Source organism: Scyliorhinus torazame, chromosome 15 (assembly GCF_047496885.1).
Source record: "Scyliorhinus torazame isolate Kashiwa2021f chromosome 15, sScyTor2.1, whole genome shotgun sequence".
Lineage (NCBI taxonomy): Eukaryota > Metazoa > Chordata > Chondrichthyes > Carcharhiniformes > Scyliorhinidae > Scyliorhinus > Scyliorhinus torazame.
The window spans coordinates 63,487,205-63,507,893 of record NC_092721.1 but is presented as its reverse complement, the minus strand read 5'-3'; the positions used below and the strand labels follow the sequence as shown (position 1 = coordinate 63,507,893).

Below are 20,689 nucleotides of genomic sequence, written 5' to 3'. Positions count from 1 at the left end.
TCTGGTCAATGGTAACCCCCAGGATGTTTATAATATGGGAATCCAGTGATGATAATGCAATTGACAATCAATGGGCGATGGTTAGATTACCACTTGTTGAAGATGGTTGTTACCTGGCCCTTGTGCAGTGCAAATATTTATTGTCACTTATCAGCCTGCATGTTGTCCAAATTTTGCTGCATATAGACACAGACTGATTCAATATCTGAGGATCTGTGAATGGTGCTACACACTGGGTAACCATCTGTGCAAACATCCCCACTTCTGATCTTGTGACCTAGGCAAGGTGATTAATGAAGCAGCTCAAGATGGTAGGGCTGAGGACCCTGCCCTGAAGAACTCCTGCTGTGATGTCCTAGGACTGAGATGATTCATTGACCTCCAACAACCACAACCATCTTCCTCGGTGCTAGGTACGACTCCAACCAGTGGAGGGATTTTCCCTGATTCCCATTGACTTCAGCTTTGTGAGGTTCCTTGATGCCACGCTCTGTATATCACATGCTGCTCCCACTGTTTGGCATGCAAGTCGTCATGTGTTGTAACTTCACCTGGTTGGCAGGCTAGCTGGTAAGGCCGGCACATTTCCTTTCCTAAAGAGGGAGAGCAATAGTGAGGTTTGTGGTCACAGTTCTAATATTGTTTATGGTCTTTTCTCGACGATGAGGACTTGAAATTTTATATTTAAACATGAATCATTTATTGCCAGTCTTGAACTATTCAAAGATCCAAGGTATGATCATACATGGTGCTGTCTCCATGCAGGTAGGCTGCTTACAGAGTTCTGTTTCAATACTACTCTCCGCAAAGTCTCTTACCATGTGACTCTATACTTCAAACCTAGGCTGTGCTATTCACCAGTCCCACATTAGCCTGAAGCATAACAATGGCATATATCAGAGCTGTCACCATCAGACTAGCTTTTAATAGATTTATTAATTGAAATGCAACTCCACAAGCTGCCAGGGTGGGATTTGAACATGTGACCGAGAGCATTGGCTTTGGCCTTTGGATTACCAGTCCAATGCCATTACCACTATGCCACCAGGTAAAGTATGCCAAATTAAAGAAAGGACTTCGCTTCAGGAGACATTTCTGATTTTTCTGTGAAACAAGGCCATTTTGTTTGTTTAGCTTTGCCTTCCTTTCTACTATTGGTGGGTTGCATCAATTGCCCTTCTAAGCCCATTGAAAATGTTTGAGCACAAGCAGGATTGATCATCCTCTCTCACTGATAGTTTTGCATGCTCATACAAATTACTCAATGGGCCGATTGGCCTCCTTCAGCACTGTAAATTCTATGATCTATGACTTCAATCAAAACATCCAAAATAAATAAACAAAAGGACTTCATGCATAGACAAAAATCCTTAACAACACCAGTGATTCCTGATTTACCTGAAATACTGAATGAACACCACAAACATTGGAAAAAGAACTATAATCCCAAGTAATTTAAACAAAATGTAACATGTTCAGGATGATGTTCTGACTATGTGCTTTTGTAAATATTTGGATTACAATACAGACCCCAAGTTCCAATATGAACCCTCAGAGAGGGGTAGGTAAGTGCCTTGGTAGAAGTTCAAAGTCCAATAGTTACTATTACCTCGTGACCTGGGAATAAATGATGCCACATCTAATAAGCCTTTTGTGCCATAATGAGACATATCTTTCATGAATTCTGCCAATGAACCTGCGAAGATGTACTTCTGAAGGCTTCTTAAGGTGAACAAACACACGTTATTTACAAGGTGGCTTTGTGAGCTGCATGCATTGAGCTAGTCGTTTTTAGCTAGGAAAACTTCTCCCCATAGAGAGAGTGCACTAGGTGTTAATTGGTTGTTCAGACCACGTGACCCTTACTCAGTGAGGCTGGCCTAAAGTGACAATCACCACAGAACCATAACTTGTACTTAATATTAAACTATCAGTTGCATTTTTTTTCTCTATTTTGCACTCAAACGAGCTATTAAATGTGGCCTATCGTGTCCTCTCAGATAATCACCTCAATATGATTCCAATAATCCAGTATCTCAGAAAGATACTTAGTCACGGAAGACAGCAAGGTTGACCATCAAATTAGCTAGGTTAATAGGACGAGTCCAGAAAAAGTTTGAAGAAAAACAGCAGAACTGATTAGAAAGGATTTTATGGAACAGAGAAATAGAATTAGAAATCAGGGGTGCAATTCAGCAGACAAAAGTTAAAATCCTCTTTTATGCGTTTTGTGAGAGCCATGAAGAATCCAGCACGAGTTTCAAGGATGCAAAGAAATAATATTTATTTACAATACATATATTACATACACAACAGCAGCGACCTCGCTTGCTGCTTACTCCTTCCTGCTGGTTCCAAACTGGCCAGCTTTATTTATACAGGGAGTTTGCTAATGATTTCTCCGCCCCCCCTGATTGGGGAAGCTCATACTCCCACAGGATTGTGGGATTGTCATTAGTCCCCAGCCAATGGTAAGCAGGCAGTTTACAAGATCCCTCCCCCCCCAAAGTCCAAGGAATCCACCAAAGACCCTGGCGAAGGAGGGCGGCGGACTCGTTTTGCCGCAGGCCGGACACCATTTGCACGAGGCGCTGGATCGGGCGGCGTGTAACGAGACGGAGACCGGCGCTTCCGTGATGAACGTCGTAACGGTTGTACATCCACGGCCCGTGGGCCCGAGGATTCCCCCTCTGATGCGTCCTGTGTCTCCATCTCGGAGTCAGAGTCTGCTGCCTCTGTCATCTCGGTGTCTCTATCTCCGCGCAGTTCTGTAACGACCTGCGTAGGCTTTGAGTGAGGCACCAGAGGAAGATTGTGAGGACTACTTTCCATTGTCTCTGGTCCCTGCGGCTGTAGAAATGAGCTCCGGGGCGGGGAATCTTTGGAAGGGATAATCTTCTGGACCGAACGTGGTCTACATGTTTGCGCTGGAGACGACCCTGGGCTTGCACCTGGTAAGATATAGGGCCCGTTTGGCAAAAGATTACGCCAGGGACCTACTGGGCACCACTAGCAAAATTGCGAACGAATACTGGGTCACCGGGAGCAAACTACAGAATCGGCCGATGCCGAGAAAAACCCTGTCCCTGCCGTTCTTATGTGCGGCGTACTTTTGTGCCAATGTCCGGGAAAACCATACTAAGGCGGGTGCGAAGTCTCCGGCCCATTAGGAGTTCTGCGGGAGCTACCCCAGTCACCTCATGGGGGGTGGTCCCATACGAAAACAAAAAGCGAGCCAGTCTCGTTTCCATTGACACGGAAGACTGCTTCTTTAGGCCTCGTTTGAATGTCTGCCAACCCATTTGAAGCCGGGCGGTAAGGGGCAGTGCGGATATGGCGTATGCCATTCATCTTCATGAACCTCGCAAATTCCTCACTTGTGAATGGAGTGCCGTTATCCGTGACCAGCACCTCGGGGAGGCCATGTGTACTAAAAGACAAACGCATCTTCTCAATTGTTGCGCAGGACGTTGTGCCTAGCATCTTATACACCTCTAGCCATTTAAACTGGACGTCGATTAATAAAAGGAACATGGATCCTTGAAAAGGGCCGGCGAAATCCGCATGCAAGCGCGCCCAAGGCCGCCCTGGCCATTCCCAGTGATGTAGGGGCGCGGCCGGCGGAAGCGTCTGATGCTCCTGACAAATGGAGCAGTTTTGGGCCACCTTCTCAATGTCGACGTTGAGGCCTGACCACCAAACATAACTCCGGGCCAACATTTTCATTTTGGTCATACCTGGATGCCCATTGTGCAAGTCTCTTAGTATCAGCACCTGTCCTTTTTCCGGGACAATCACACGCGTCCCCCACAAGAGGATGCCGTCTTCCACGCTGAATTCTGACAGCTTGGAGGAAAATGCCTGCAACTCGCCTGGGAGCTGTCTGTGCTGCCCCCCATACAGGACTATGTATCGAACCTTTGACAGGACTGGCTCCGTCTGGGTCCACTCACGGATCTGTGATGCCGTGACAGGCAAGGTGTCCATAAAATTTAGGGTTGCAACCACCTCACCGGTCGTGGGGGTCGACATTGGGCTAGTCGATAAAGGCAATCGGCTCAGTGCGTCGGCATTCGCTATCTGCGTTCCTGGTTTGTGCTCCACAGAATACTCGTATGCAGCGAGCAACAAAGCCCAGCGCTGGATCCGTGCGGAAGCAATGGGCGGTATTGGCTTATCCTCTCTGAAAAGTCCCAACAGAGGCTTGTGATCAGTCATGATAGTGAAGTGGCGGCCATACACGTACTGGTGGAAACGTTTCACCGCAAAGACCACTGACAGGCCCTCCTTCTCGATCTGCGCGTACTTTTTTTCCGCTGCAGTCAATGTGTGGGAGGCAAAAGCTATCGGCCGCTCGGCCCCGTTCTCCATCTTGTGGGACAGGATGGCCCCAATACCATCACATACCAACTGGGGCTGTTTAGCACAGGGCTAAATCGCTGGCTTTGAAAGCAGACCAAGGCAGGCCAGCAGCACGGTTCAATTCCTGTACCAGCCTCCCCGAACAGGCGCCGGAATGTGGCGACTAGGGGCTTTTCACAGTAACTTAATTTGAAGCCTACTTGTGACAATAAGCGATTTTCATTCATTTCACATGTGACGAGCAAAGGCTTGCCAGGATCATAGAGGGTTAGTAACCCAGACGACGACAATTGTTGTTTTACCCGCCGGAAAGCGGTTTCTTGCGGCTGACCCCAAACCCAAGTGTGATTTTTCTTCAGCAGAAGATACAACGGGGCCAGCGTAGTTGCCAGATTGGGGAGGAACGTCCCGAAATAGTTTACGAGGCCGAGAAAAGAACGAAGATGTGAAGTGTCAGTCGGGGCGGGGGCCTGTTGAATCGCACGCACCTTCTCTGCGACGGGGTGCAAACCTTCGCGGTCCACCCGATAACCCAGGTAGACTACTTCCTTCACCTGAAAGATGCACTTTGAGCAAATTAAACGGACTCCAGCCTCCGTAAAGCGTCTAAGGACAGCCTCCAGATTTTCCAAATGTTCCTGCTCCGACGTCCCTGTGATCAAAATGTCATCTAAGTAGACAGCGACACGCGGTAAACCTCTCAAAATGCCTTCCATAACGCGTTGAAAAATAGCGCAGGCAGAGGATACTCCAAAGGGCAAACGTGTATATTCACACAGGCCCCGGTGTGTATTAATCGTTACATTTGGTCGGGAGACAGGGTCCAGCTCCAACTGTAGGTAGGCGTGACTCATATCTAATTTTGTGAACGAGAGTCCACCTGCAAGCTTCACGTAAAGATCCTCTCTGCGAGGCATTGGATATCGGTCGAGTCGGGAAGCCGTATTCACTGTAAGTTTATAGTCGCTGCACAAGCGAACTGTGGCATCTGGCTTCATTGCAGGTACAATTGGTGCTGCCCCGTCAGCGAAACGATGGGTCTGATAATACCCAAAATTTCCAAACGAGTGAGCTCCCCTTCTATCTTCTCGAGCAAGGCGTAAGGCACCAGGCACGCCCGGAAATAGCGTGGCGTGGCTCCTGGTTCGACTTTGATGTGGACTTTTATTTTCCCCAAACCGGGCTGGAATATATCTGGGTATCGTCCTAGCACCTCAGTCAACCCTCCAGAAACTGTTTGGAGGATGTGCTGCCACTGCAAGCGCAAATGGCACAACCAGTCCCGACCCAACAGGCTGGGCCCATGGCCGCGCACCACGATAAGTGGGAAACAACCCTCCTGGCGTCCATAAACAACAGGGTCATCGTAGTTCCTGCAATGTCCAATGGTTCCCCCGTGTAGGTGGCCAACCTGGCCTGTGTGTCGGTTAATGTCCTCTGGGCGATCACGGAGACCGCTGCGCCAGTGTCCAACTCCATCTCAAGCGGGTGACCATTGACCCGTACTGTCACCTTAATGGGGGCCACACGGGGAGCTGCCACACAATGCAGCTGCAGGCAGCCGTCCTCCGTCTCAACGTCCTCAGAAGTAGTCGCCGCAGGTTCATCCACATGGAAGGTACAGCCCCTGGGCTGGTCCCAGTTTCGGTCGGAACGACAGCGCCTTTGGCGCCCCCAGGACCGGCGTCCGCGACGGGGTCGGCGCCTACATGTCTGACACGGACATGGCTCCTCATCCATTGGAGTGGTTTGCGCCCCATCGGCCAGCGGGTAAGGGGCTTGGCGCCACGCCAACCGGTGCCGAAGGACCTCCACCGGCCGGCGTGAGTTGGCGCATGCACGGGAGCGCCAGCGAGTGCTGGCGTCATCCCAGCGCATGCACGGAGGGTTTGTCTCCGCATCGGCCATGGCGGAGGACCACAGCGTCCAATGCGGAGGAATAGAGTGCCCCCACGGCACCGTGGGGGCACGTCCCGAGGTCAGATCCCCCCGCGCCCCCCCGAGAACCCCGGAGGCCGCCCGCGCCGCTAGGTCCCGCCGGTAAGGACCTACTCTAATTTACGCCGGCGGGACTGGCAAAAAATGGGCGGCCACCTGTGCCATCACGGGCCGTAGCATCGCCGGGGGGGCCGCTGCCAATGAACGCCGACTGGCGCGGCGCGATTCCCACCCCCGCCAAATATCCGGCGCCGGAGAATTTGGCAGCTGGCGGGGGCGGGATTCACAACGCCTCCCAGCGATTCTCCAACCCGGCTCCCCGACTCTATTCCTCCGCATCGGCCGCTGTGGTCCTCCGCCATGGCCGATGCGGAGACGAACCCTCCCAAGCATGCGCGGGGATGACGCCAACACATGCTGGCGCTCCCGCGCATGCGCCAACTCGCGCCGGCCGGTGGAGGCCCTTCGGCGCCGGTTAGCGTGGCACCAAGCCCCTTCCCCGCCGGCCGGCGGGGCGCAAACCACTCCGGGGCGGGCCTAGCCCCTAAAGGTGCAGAGAATCCCGCCCCAGAAGTGTCATAAAAAAAGTAGTCAGCATGGACTTCCGCTGAAGGTTATGCTTGAATAAACATTTAATTATTTCATGGTGCAGCAGAGGGAGTAAGTAAGAGTAATATAATACATTTGGATTTTCAAAAGGACTTTGATCAGAATCTACACAGCAGACTCATGACAGAGGTCAGAGCATTTGAGTTGGGAAACAAACTACAGCATAATTAGCAGGTTGATTATTAAACAAAAAACAGAGGTATATAGGTTAGTAGAAAGTGGAAGTGGAATAGTGCTGGGACCACTGTGTAACATTTACATAAACAATTTGCATTAGAAGTACAATTCAAAATTTACAGTGGATACAAAATTTATTGTGTCACCAATGCTGAGGAAATCTGCAACAAATACAAGAAAACTTTCAGAAACTTGTGCTGTAATTTAAATATAATTCTACGCTATTTTAGGGCAGGATTACATTATTTAAGGCTCCATTGCGAATTCTGAATTTCTCCAGCTCATTCACTTGCATCGCAGTGGGTAAGAGGTCATTATGCTAAGCACAAAGATGAAGCATTGGCCCATAATTTCCTGTAGCATTCGCGACTTTAAGTCGCTGGTGTGCCGCATGTGATGTGATGTGACGACCCAGAAGTGCGGCCATTCAGGCATGCGCGCTGAAATTGCGCAACATTTAAACTCGCAGCCGTTTTTTCCCCTGCTTGAAGCCCTGCGCTACTGAATGAAAAGTCCAGCAGCAGCACTAACTTGGGCCACTTACCCGGATATTTGGTGAGTTTTTACACCTTTTTATTTACACAGATGTTTTTCAGTCTAGCAGAGGCTTCTTCTCCAGCCTGATCCCTTTTTGATGGGACTGTTCAGCTGGTAAGGGAGTCCATTAACATGGCATCTGTCTTAGAAAAGATGGGCAATGATAGCTAGGGCTGAAGTCCTAGTTAAAATAACTGCAGAAATGGTAGCCATTCGTGCCATGGCCCTACAGAACTGAATGGCTCTTGACTATGTTCTTGCTGCAAAGGGAGGAACTTGTGTCTGATAGGGACAGAGTGCTACACCTATATGCCGGAGAGCTCTGATGAAATTGCTGATTTGGAGCAGCACATCCAAAAGGAGATTTAAAAAAACTCAAACAACCGCCATCCACTACTTGTGGAGTTGGGCAACTGGATAGCTGGGCTTTATGGGAATTCCTTTAGTTCAAGCCTTGATCTTATTCTTCATTATCATTCTTATTCTGCATTGTGTTTTTACGCTTATTACGTGTTGCTGTAAACAATTAACTGAAGCCCCTGATAAGGTTATGCCACTCAAAATTACCCATCAACCCTGCTTGCCTAATAAGCAAGCTTCCTCTATTTAAAGGATTGCAACAGTATATTGGCTTGCCCATTCCAGTGTTGAAGGCTGTCCCTAAACAAGGGGACCATCAAAGGCATCTGCGAATGTGTTCCTCTGCGCTATTTTTCGCTTGCTTGCTTTTATTGATTCATTCTCTTTTAATTTTTAGAAGAATTAAAGGGGGGATTGTGGGGAAATACGAAAACCAAGTTTTGAAAATATCCTGACTACAAATGTGGCAATGTAACAAAGTAAGCCCAGCCTGTAAGGTCGATACCAGTGTGAGTGCTGGTCTGAAGCGCCGTTCAGAAGTCCCAATTGAAAACTGGGGCAAAACATGCAGGTAAAAAGCTCTTGGTGCACATGGTGCTCTCTCTCTTCTTTGTTCTCTTTCCATTGCTCTCTTTCTTTTGCCCTGCTGGGCTTTTGTTTCTTATTTCTCCGACTCTCATTAAAAAATAAGAGATCCTACAATTGTGCACTCAGTGTTACTGGCCACAGGTAGTGTGGGCCCTTGCGTAGTTGATGAGCCCGATCCTTGAGCTGCATCTTCAATCACTCGCTTGGCAGTAGTTTCCAAAAGATGGGAATGGTCCTTGGATGCTCGGTCGGGGGTATTCCTTTCTCCGGCTCTTTTTTCCGGGCTTCCTGTTGCCATCAGGTATTCGCGAAGAATTGTGACCCTTCAATCACGATGTTCCTCCAAGTAGGTTTCTTTGGAGCAAAGGTCTCCCAGGCATTGATGTCCAGGTTCCATTTCCTGAGGTAAGCCTTCAAGGTGTGTTTGAAGAACTTCCTTTGTCTTGCTCTTATTTGGTATACTTCCTTGAGCTGAGTGAAGAAGATTTGCTTTGGTAATCGGGACTCTGACATCCAAAGCATATGAGCGGCCCAGAAGAATTGGTTTTGGATGATCATGACCTTGATACTGGTGCAATTGACTCCTTCAAGGACACTAATGTTAGCATGCCTATTCTCCCAGCTGATTCATAGCCAAAGTACATTTGGATTTTGCAATGTATTTTAAGCTGAGTTGTTTATGAGTCTCCCTGATATAATGTTCATCCTTAGAAGCCTCAGTGATTACTTCCAATGGTTCAACAAGGTTTAATGGCTTAATTGATATGTGCAAGTTTCCAGTAAGCTACTGTGAACTATCTGTCTGACAGGTATTGCAGCGAATCAATCATCCACCCTTAAGAGCGTACAGCCAAAGGGCATACCAAAATTATGTCAGAGGAGATGTTGGCTAGGACACTGCACTTCAGCAGCTGCCACTTTCGGACGTTGAGCTTGTCAATTAACAATTGTAAAAACCCTTTCCTTCCCTCCCTCTTTAGGCTGTGGGAAGAAATGAGACCACCCGAATGAAACCCACGCAGACATGGGGAGAATGTACAAAGTCACAGACACTCACCCAAGGCCAGAATTGAACCTGAGTCCCCGGCACTGTGAGGCAGCGGTGATAACCACTGTGTTATTGTGCCACCGCCGTTTCCTCCGGGTGTTTCGGTTTCACCCCACAGTCCAAAGCTGTGCAGGTTAGGTGGATTAGCCTTGAGTTGCTTCTCTGTGACTACGAACTTAGCCCCTTTGGCAGTGCTGGAAAAGGTTGTGATGACTTTCAATATTTTAGATACCTCGCCAGTATCTGTGAAACAGGTCAGAGATTGAATTCAAAAGGATACCACATTGAACAAGTTACACCATATGATCCTCAGTGGTGGGAACCGAGTACACCCCAAGGATGACATAAAGCCCTTCCTAATGAAAAAACAAGAACTAAGTGTTGAAGATGGCATTATCTGTGAGGATCCTGAGTAGTCATCCCCTACCCAGATCGGCGCCCAATTCTGACAGAGTATCTGTCCCCCAGAGTATCCAAGATAAAGATGCTCGTAAGGAGCTACGTTTGGTGGCCTGAGTTCGATGCAGATATCAAGGACTTAGTGAGAAAATGTTCCTTGTGCCAGGAGAACCAGAGGCTCCCACCATTGGCTTCCTTACACCCATGGGAATGGCCAAGAAGACTGTCATAATATACACATCAGTTTATGATGGTGCAGAGACACACACTGACTGACACACTGCAAGACCAATCAACACACACAACTAGCAGCCAATCACCAGTTAGGGCACGGTCACTATAAAGACAGAGGGCACTAGTTTTCCCGCTCATTCGGGATGCAGCCTCTGAGACAGACAGAGCCCGCAGTCAGTAGCACAAACATTCACCATGTGCGAGCAGTATAGGCTGGTCAGGTTAGGCATAGGTCTTCAGTCAATCTAACATAGTGTCGACCCACAGTGCAAGTATGTTTAACAGCTCTTAGTTAAATAAAATAGAGTTGTACTATTACAAGTGTTGGTAGCCTGCCTATGCTACTGCTAAGGTAAACGCAGTCTCCACAGATCCAGACACATCAAAGACCATGGGTAAGGATGCACATAGACTTCGCTGATCCGTTCTTCGGATCAATGTTCCTCATTATGGTCGACACCTCTTCTAAATGGCTGGAAGTGCACAGCATTGGTCTCCACAATTTCACATGCAACAATAGAAAAACTCCGGAAAAGTTTTTCTACCAATGGCATATCAGAGGACTTGTATCTGATAATGATACTGCCTTTACCAGTGGGAAGTTCCAGGTGTTCTTGAAGTCGAATGGCATCAAGTATATCAAGACGGTGCTGTACCATCCATTACCCAATGATAGAATCACAGAATTTTCAGTGCAGTAGGAGGCCATTTGGCCCATTGAGTCTGCTCAGGCCGTTGGAAAGAGCACCCTACTTAAACCCATGCCTCCACCCTATCCCCGTAACCCAGTCACCCCACCAAACCTTTTGGACACGAAGGGGAAATTTAACATGGCCAATCCACCTAACCTGCAAATCTTTGGACTGTGGGAGGAACCCAGAGCACTCGGATGAATCCCACGCAGACATGGGGAGAAAGTGCAAACTCCACACAGACAGTCACCCGAAACCGGAATTGAACCCGGGTCCCTGGAGCTGTGAGGCAGCAGTGCTCACCATTGTGCCTCCATGCTGGCAGAGCGGATGGGACTGACATTCAAGAATGGAATGAAGAAACAGTCTGTGGACTCCATGGACACAAAGTTGGCTCAATTCCTGTTTGACTACTGAACCATGCCTCACATCACGACGGGTGTCGCCCCAGCAGAATTATTAATGAGATGACAACTGCGCACCTGCCTGAGCCTGCTCTTTCCCAATTTGTCAGGGAAGGTTGAGTCCAAGCAGGAGCCAAAAGGGGAAGTACGACGGCAGGAGACAAGAGAACATTTAAAACAGGAGATGCTGTAAACGTACGGAACTTCGGGGATGGCTCCAGTTGAATCCCTGGAGTTGTGTTGGAGAAGACAGGACCATTCGCCTATAAAATCAAGTTCCAAGGAAAAGCCATGAATAAGCACCTAGACCACCTGAGGAGTCGGAAGCCCACTCCAGTGTAAACTACATCCCCAATTCCAGTCACCGCCTTCTCCGGCACACGGTCTCACGGTCTCAGCCCATGAGAGTCATTCCTCCGATGTTGAAGACTCGGGATTTGAAATGGAGGCTCAGAAGACTAGTTTTCCTCTAGAAGCCAGCATTGAGTATGTGCCCCTTTCCCTAACCCTTAGGCGCTTGTCGAAGAAGTGGAGGAGCTCAGTCCACTTCACTCACCGCCTGATGCAGCTCCACCTGCCACAGACTCGAGGCTTAGGGCCATAAGGCAGAAGAAGCCCCATCACCACGGGAATGAAAGGAATGAAACAGACTTGCGGAAGGAGGAATGTTATAACTCTAATAAGGACCAAAGGAGATCACTGATTGCTCTCCCCAAGGGCTTCGTAGAATATGAGTTCCCCTGTTGAGCGAAGGGAGGCCCACCCCACAGGAGCTCACCAGCCGGGCCTTAAATATTGAGCCCCAGACCCGAACCGGAAGTTCCCGTTAGTCCTGGACTGGGACATTGGTTTTTAGAAACTCCGTGTCCCTGGTCATGGGTTCTGTGGATCCTTGTGTGGCTGATGATCCTGATCCTAGAGCCACATCTCCGACCGCACACTTGACAGGTGTTTCCAGGAGGTGGGATTGGTCTTTGAACTCGAGATTACTGGCATCCCTGAGATAGAAACATAGAAAAAATAGGGGCAGGAGGAGGCCATTCAGCCCTTCAACCCGCTCCGCCATTCATTATGATCATGGCTGATCATCCAACTCAAAAGCCTAATACTGCTTTCCCCCTTATCCTTTGATCCCCTTCATCCTAAATGCTATATCTAACTGCTTCTTGAAACCAGACAATGTTTAGTCTCACCTACTTCCTGTGGTGATGAATTCCACAGGCTCATCACTCTCTGGGTGAAGAAATTTCTCCTCATCTCTTTCCTAAATGCTCTACCCCGTATCCTCGGAGATCGACAGGGATTTCCTCTCTGTCCCAGGTTTTCATGAGCGGCTGATGGAAATAACGGATGATCTCTTCTTCTCTAAGTTTGAAAAGGTCTGCTGGAATCCTGTCCTCCCCTGCAATGTTTCTATTCTTCACAAACACGTCCTCCCATGCAAGGGCAGTATTGTTAACACCTGTCCTTCCACCTCCTCCCTTCCAGGTTTCAAACACTCATTCCAGGTGAAATAGCAATTTACTGGTATTACCTTAATTTAATATACTGCATTCACTGGTCACGGACGCGATCTACCAGCCACGCTGTGCACGGAAAGCAGGTGTAACATTGCCGGCGAATGCCGAGAGACCCCACACCCAGCTCGCCACATCTCGGGAGATTTAACGCGATCTTGCAAGACAACACGATGCAAAGCCCGCCCATTGTGAGCAGGATAATAACAATCTTTATTGTCACAAGTAGGCTTACATTAACGCAGCAATGAAGTTACTGTGAAAAATTCTGCACATTGGAGTGAGACAGCTGGTCTCATTCTAATATGCAATTCTCTGGCTTCACCAAGGCATTAGGATCGATCCTCATTGCCCACTAATGGGGAGGGGGACCAGATGGAAAGACACTCATAGGTGTCACCCATGGGATTGGAGGCCCCAAGGTGCTTGCCCTCTGGGCAGGGTGGCACCCTGGCACTGTCTTCCAGCCTGGCATCCTGGCACTGCCCACCTGGCATCCTGGCAGTGCTAAGATGCCTAGGTCGCACTGCCAGGTGGCAGGGGCACTGCCAGGTGGCAGTGCCAAGGTACCAAACTACCATATTGTGCAGTGATCGTGCCTGGAGGTGCCCTGTACACGTGAAGTGGGTGGGGGGTGGGGGTGGGGGTGCTAGGACTCCCTTATAGTGAGTTGGGGCTTTGCGGTGGCTCGAGTCACATGATCAGGGGTCGAACGATCGTGACGCCATTTTCTCCCTGTTTCGGTGAATGGGGCTCCTCAGTGCAGGAAACGAGACTAAGTGCGGCCTCGGCTGTGCGTCCCCCCTGCAACCAGATTTGCGTTAGATAGCGTTGTGTTTCTCGGGTGCTGGGAGTTCAGGGAAACGTTAAACGTGATCGCCAAGAGACATAGTTCCCATTTGGTTCCATCGCGGCCCACAATGTAGTCCTCTCTACACTGGGGAGACGAAAGACAGATTGGTTTGTTGCTTTGCTGCACGTCTCCATTCAATCCTGAAGGTTTAGCTTGCCTGCCAGTTCAATTCTTTGCCCCATTCGCACTCTGACCTTTCGGTCCTTGGCCTCCTACATGAATCGAAAAAAGCTTAATAGAAGCAAGAAGAATAGCACCTCATCTTTCCATTCGACCTTTTCAACCTTCTGCACTCAACACTGAGTTCAATAATTCTGGATCGTACCCACAATGCTCAGTTTTTTGTTCAGCAGATGCCAGAGTCATTTGCAGCTCATTTGGACCCTTTTTTGGTCACTTTACTTGTTCCATTACCACGCACTTTTTCCGATGCACCATCATCCCTTTTGTCATTTAACCACTCCTACTTTCCAAACTATCTCAGAACTTTTGATTTGTTCTTTTCTACCCTCTTTGCCCTCTTTACCCCTATTCTCACCTTTTGCTGTGGCTCTAAATTTTCATGAAAACGATCCAATCTCAAACTCCTTCCAGTTTTGATGAAAGATCAGCGGTCTGAAATGTTAACTCTGTTTCTCTCACCACAGAAGTTGCGTAATTTGCTGGGCAATGCCAGCATTATTTTTCTGTCTGTGACAAAAGCAGAGCTGAAAATCTTGAGTTTGCTACTGGCGTTGCACTACCTGTGAATGTCCAGCCATTGACATTTCATCTTTGTCATCCTGGGACCCCATGTCATGTAACTGTTGTGCCCATAAATCCTTGGATACTGTCATGGTGGCCAAGAAGGACACGGAGAATCATCAATAGATCTTCCCGTGGGCTCCGTGGAATACAAATTCCCTTATTAATTGGGCCCAATAGGAAGTGTGCAGCGGGAGCTAAAACTCACTGGCCCAGCTGGACCAGAACACCGTCGGCCCCCTGGTTTGGATATCTGTGCTGTAAGCCAAGACAGCGGCCTTTTTCATTCCTTTAATAAGAGTATTTGATGCTGGAAGATGGCCTTGGCAAAGTTATTACAGATGCCATGAGTTGGCTTTTGCATTCCAAATCTGGGGCTGAATCACATCAAGCAGGCAGCAATATAGGCTGGTGGGATCCGGAGCTGGAATTCCTATCCCCATTACCGGTACTGGCTGTTCACCAGTGCAGGGGGTGGGTGGAGTTGACATGCACAGCAAGGTACATCAGGTGCATCATCAAAATGACTACTGAAGCAGTCATATGATTATTTGGAGGGAGTTGTGTGTGCTTCAGAAGCCTGGGTAAACCAATTGAAAGAATCCCTGAGACATGGCCAAGCTCATCTGCACCATGGATTCCTCCAGCACATGAGCTCTCAATATCTCAGGGAACTCGGCCAGATGATCACACATCTTGCTGCTGCAGGTCCAAATATTGAGCCCAAATATGTGACTCTCACAACCCCACTTCCCACACAGAGCATTACTGCAACTGTCCTCCCTCCTCAGAGGGGAACTGTACTTCGATGCCTCTACGTCAGATAGCTCCTCCTTCACACTAATACTGTGCTCTTTACCCAGTGCCCCCAAACCTAAAACTGCATGTAGACCAACAAAGTGCACATATCTGTGCTAGTGCCTGATGAGCTAGCTTGAGGTGATGTTGCTTCCTCGGACAAGTTTCTCTCCTCTTTCTGTTATGAGGCACATCTCAGCATTTTGCAGTGGGAAGGGGTTGGGAGGGCGTGGGGAGCGGGGCATGGTGGTGGTTGTGTCATAACGCTGGGACATGATTGAGACGTATGGAGGTTTATGGGACATCGGCCCAGAAACCCTCAGCATTCCTCTTGATCAGTCATTCTACTGCACGCAGTGCTCAGCATGCTGTCAAACTTGTCTTTTCTCAAAGATTTACTTCCAGGCTTCCAACTGACAAGCACTCCCCTCAAACAACACTGTTCTCCAAGATCCACCACCATGATAGCCACCACCACACCATTCCTGCAAATGCCTCTTCCACAGCCCTGTGCAGCCTGAATGGGGATTCACTGTCACACACACTTTCTTTTGATCAGGCCTCAGCCATCTCCATGCCTCTCCCCTCCACAGCCTGTACTGCCCTCAGCATGGGGTTCCAATCCCTTTCACTTCCCGTTTTTCCTGCAAGGGCAACAGGGAGAGGGAGATGAGACAAAGTACTGAAGCACGAGGATAGGAACCTCCTCCACTTGGTATAAAACTCTGTGGCAACCTTAGCCATAAGCACTGGGCACTATGCCAGTGGCATGGGCACACACACCTCCGAGGTTGAGGAGCAGCATAAGACCATTAGATCATAATACATAGGAGCAGAATTAGGCCACTCGGCCCATCGAGTCTGCTCCGCCATTCAATCATGGCTGATATTTTCTCATCCCCATTCTCCTGCCTTCTCCCCATAACCCCCGATCCCCTGATTAATCAAGAACCTATCTATCTCTGCCTTAAAGACACTCAGTGATTTGATCTCCACAGCCTTCTGCGGCAGAGTTCCACAGATTCACCACCCTCTGACTGAAGAAATTCCTCCTCATCTCTGTTTTAAAGGATCGTCCCTTTAGTCTGAGATGGTGTGCTCTGGTTCTAGTTTTTCCTACAATTGGAAACGTCCTCTCCACGTCCACTCTATCAGGCCCTCGCAGTATCTTGTTAGTTTCAATGAAATCCCCCCTCATCATTCTAAACTCCAACGAGTACAGACCCAGAATCCTCAACTGTTCAAAGAACAAAGAACAAAGAAATGTACAGCACAGGAACAGGCCCTTCGGCCCTCCAAGCCCGTGCCGACCATGCTGCCCGACTAAACTACAATCTTCTACACTTCCTGGGTCCGTATCCCTCTATTCCCATCCTATTCATGTATTTGTCAAGATGCCCCTTAAATGTCACTATCGTCCCTGCTTCCACCACCTCCTCTGGTAGCGAGTTCCAGGCGCCCACTACCCTCTGTGTAAAAAACTTGCCTCGTACATCTACTCTAAACCTTGCCCCTCTCACCTTAAACCTATGCACCCTAGTAATTGACCCCTCTACCCTGGAGAAAAGCCTCTGACTATCCACTCTGCCTATGCCCCTCATAATTTTGCAGACCTCTATCAGGTCGCCCCTCAACCTCCTTCGTTCCAGTGAGAACAAACCAAGTTTATTCAACCGCTCCTCATAGCTAATGTCCTCCATACCAGGCAACATTCTGGTAAATCTCTTCTGCACCCTCTCTAAAGCCTCCACATCCTTCTGGTAGTGTGGCGACCAGAATTGAACACTATACTCCAAGTGTGGCCTAACTAAGGTTCTATACAGCTGCAACATGACTTGCCAATTCTTATACTCAATGCCCCGGCCAATGAAGGCAAGCATGCCGTATGCCTTATTGACTACCTTCTCCACCTGTGTTGCCCCTTTCAGTGACCTGTGGACCTGTACACCTAGATCTCTCTGACTTTCAATACACTTGAGGGTTCTACCATTCACTGTATATTCCTCGTACGACAAGTTCTTCATTCCAGGGATCATTCTTGTGAATCTCCTCTGGACCCTTTCCAAGGCCAGCACATCCTTCCTTAGACATGGGGCCCAAAACTGCTCACAATACTCCAAATGTGGCCTGACCAGAGTGTTCTACAGCCTCAGAAGTACATCCCTGGTCTTGCGTTCTAGCCCTCTTGACATGAATGCTAACATTGCATTTGTCTTCTTAACTGCCGACTGAACCTACACGTAAACCTTAAGACAATCATGAACACGGACTCCCAAGTCCCTCTGTGCTTCTGATTTCCTAAACATGTCCCCATTTAGAAAATAGTCTATGCCTAAATTCCTCCTTCCAAAGAGCATGTGTACGAAGTCCTCCAAATGCTTTGCATGTTGAATGTTCCAGGGAACACTAATTGATAGGTAGCCTCACTCACCTTGCCAAAATACAGCAGGTAAATGAACCGCTTGTTGCACCCAGGTTTCCCAATGCTGACCTCCTGCACTATCTGCAACCATGGTCATAATTGGGGACATTTTGTGGCCTGCTCTCCTGTTACTCACTGCCTGCACCAGGTTGTGGGCACAAGTTGAAATGTGAAGCTGGCCTCTCACAGTTCTCTTGGCTGTTTTCAAGTTCAGGCATCCTTAACACGTTAGCTTGGCACAATGACATAATAGCAAAGCCATGATCTTTCGTAGTCTGATATACCAATGATGGATTTATAGGTGCAGGCATGGAGGCCTCACTATTGTTGTGTGAATGCCAGGGTGACATGAGTTGACTCTGTACAGCAACATTTTCAGGGGCCTGATCACATTGAGGAGCAAAAAGGTCCTGGAATGAAGTAAGGCTGGAAGTAGCCAAGGAATTGTTAAGCGCCACCTCTGTTGAAGCTGCTGGTAAAGGGGCTGTGGAAGTTGCTGTAGAATAAAGATCTGAATGTTTATGGTGTTGTGAATTGCCATTAAAGGATGGCAGCACGACATCATTGTTGTGTTGGGTGCTCTGCTACACAGACGAACCAACACGGTTGCGGATGGTACAACTCAGTTTTATTACTAACAATAACAACATCTGTAAACTGGTTACTGTGGTTCATTCATTACCCTCTAACCTGTGGACCTAGCCCTAACACTATCTTGGAGAAGCACTCAGCACAAGGTGAATGTCTGCGTGGCTTGTTGTGAGCTCTGTGCCCTGAGCTGTTTCCTGCTGGAATGAGTGGGAAGTGTCGTGCTCCCCGTTTTATAGTGTGTATGCTCTTGCCTGTGATTGGCTGTGATGTTGTGTGTGTATTTATTGGTCTGTTGATCTGTCCATCAGTGTGTATGTATGCTTGCACCATGATGTTTATCTGAATATCATAACAATCATTAGAAGGGAAATGTGTCATGTGATCCTGTCTTAGTTTCACAACAAGAGCACACACGCACACATACCCATAAACAAATACACACGCCGATATGCACACACAAACACACACGCAAACAGCACACAAACATGCACACAGCACACACACACCTCTGATGCCTTCAAGCTTTATACCCATGTCTAACCATTCTCATGTGCCACAGATCAAATTTCAGCCAATAATTCTGGTGCTGTTAAAGAGATCGTCACAATATTTCCACTGAATTTTTGAACTCCAGCCTGTTGGCAGAGGGGAACATTATTTTGGTCCTGAGATAGGGTGGATTCACTTAGCATACTTCTGTGCTCCCTCGGTTGATGACATCTCTGTGCTGGCATGGGAGGTTGTGTGCCTGACTCCAGACAGTGCCCACTACCTCACCAGAAAGATATCATTGGCGGGCACTGCCAGTTAAGAGGTGGGATTGTGAGGTCAGGAAATCTCCCGACTCCAGGGGCAGCACGGTGGCGCAGTGTATAGCACTGCTGCCTCACGGCGCTGAGGTCGCAGGTTCGATCCCGGCTCTGGGTCACTGTCCGTGTGAAGTTTGCACATTCTCCCCGTTTTTGCGTGGGTTTCACCCCCACAACCCAAAGATGTGCAGGGTAGGGGATTGGCCACGCTAAATTGCCCCTTAATTGGAAAAGATGAATTGGGTACTCTAAATTTTTTTTAAAAGGAAAAGGAAGTCTCCCGACTCCTACCTCAAACATGAAAATCCAACCCCATGATTTAGCGCAACAATTATACCCATGTTTGGATAAGCAATATACTACAGATCAATTTTACAAATGCACTGCCTTGGTGTGGACCCATGCCTACCAAAAGCGTGCCTCAAGAAATTTCAGCCACAATCCCCCATGATTTCCTATGATGCAAAATCATAGCGAGCGATCCTGTAATTAAACCTCACAAGCTCTTACAAGTGTTAGGCCCCATTCTGGGAGTGAACATTCAAAGCATTGGTCTTCACACATTTGGGTGTAAAATATGACCCCATCAAGTCCAGCAGCAGTGATCCACAGTTTGCATCATGAAAATTTACAAATTGACCTTGCACTTTGAGAATCACAATGGCATATTTTCAGTTTATGAGACCCAGACATGCTTGGTGGCTCTGCACAGAGAAATTTAAAACAACCCACAAGGTTTTTGATGGATTCTAACAATTTTATTCCATTACCACGCCTGCTAGTGCTGCTAAATTTTAATTTCAACACTAAAGATAATGAAAAAAATAAATAAAACATGCTGTGTGTGCTCAGCATGTTCGTGCCACGACCAGCATATGTGCTCAGGCTGCCATAATAAAGTCACATTGCACCCAACTGACATGACTCTCAACTTTTGTCACTCGTGCTACCTGCTCAGGCTAACAGCTGTGAGAAGAACCGTATCACACTGATCTGGCAACAATATCCTGTCGATAGTCTCTCTCCAAAGCTAATCTGAAATTTGTTTTTCTCTAATGAATGCATGGAGAGGTGGGGAATTCTATTTTTTTTTTGAAGGATTGTGGGTGCATCCGCTGAGAGATGAACAGGAAATCCAGCACTCTGAGTGTTCACTTAATAACAGAAGACATGGCAAGCTGTTCCACTGGCTCCAACTGATCATTCCTCTCGATACACAGCATGCAATCTCCCGCACACATCCAGAAATATTACATTGTTGAAAATGCCAGGCACAAGGCATGCAAAAATAATGGTGATAAACAAGTGGAAAGCAGAATGGTGAAGCTGTTAAGGCTGCAACCACCAGAATTTAATCAGGATTTGCCTTCTCATGTTAGCTTTATTTTGTAGATTTAGATTGTAACATATCTAAATAAATACAGAGGGCATTTTCAACGCTGGACTTTATAATTAGCTTAATTATGAAGAAGATGATGGTATACTCCTTTACCTCGGATATTCTATCAGCAGTTTAGATGCAACAATGTGGAATTATTAAGCCGAATTCAAGGGTCATGGGCTGGGTTCACTGTTTTTGAGGCTGAGTGCTGACGCCAGCGTGGGAA

At 48.1% G+C, this 20,689-nt stretch overlaps 1 long non-coding RNA gene across 1 annotated transcript in view; it reads left to right on the top strand.

Annotated features, from left to right (window-relative positions):
• The first annotated feature begins 7,451 nt into the window (after window positions 1–7,451).
• LOC140391396 (uncharacterized) overlaps window positions 7,452–20,689 on the top strand; it is a 315,939-nt gene continuing 302,701 nt past the window's right edge. Inside the window, exons 1-2 of the long non-coding RNA XR_011935040.1 lie at window positions 7,452–7,641; window positions 8,381–8,554. This is a non-coding gene — a long non-coding RNA (uncharacterized lncRNA). The remainder of the gene's footprint in view (window positions 7,642–8,380; window positions 8,555–20,689) is intronic.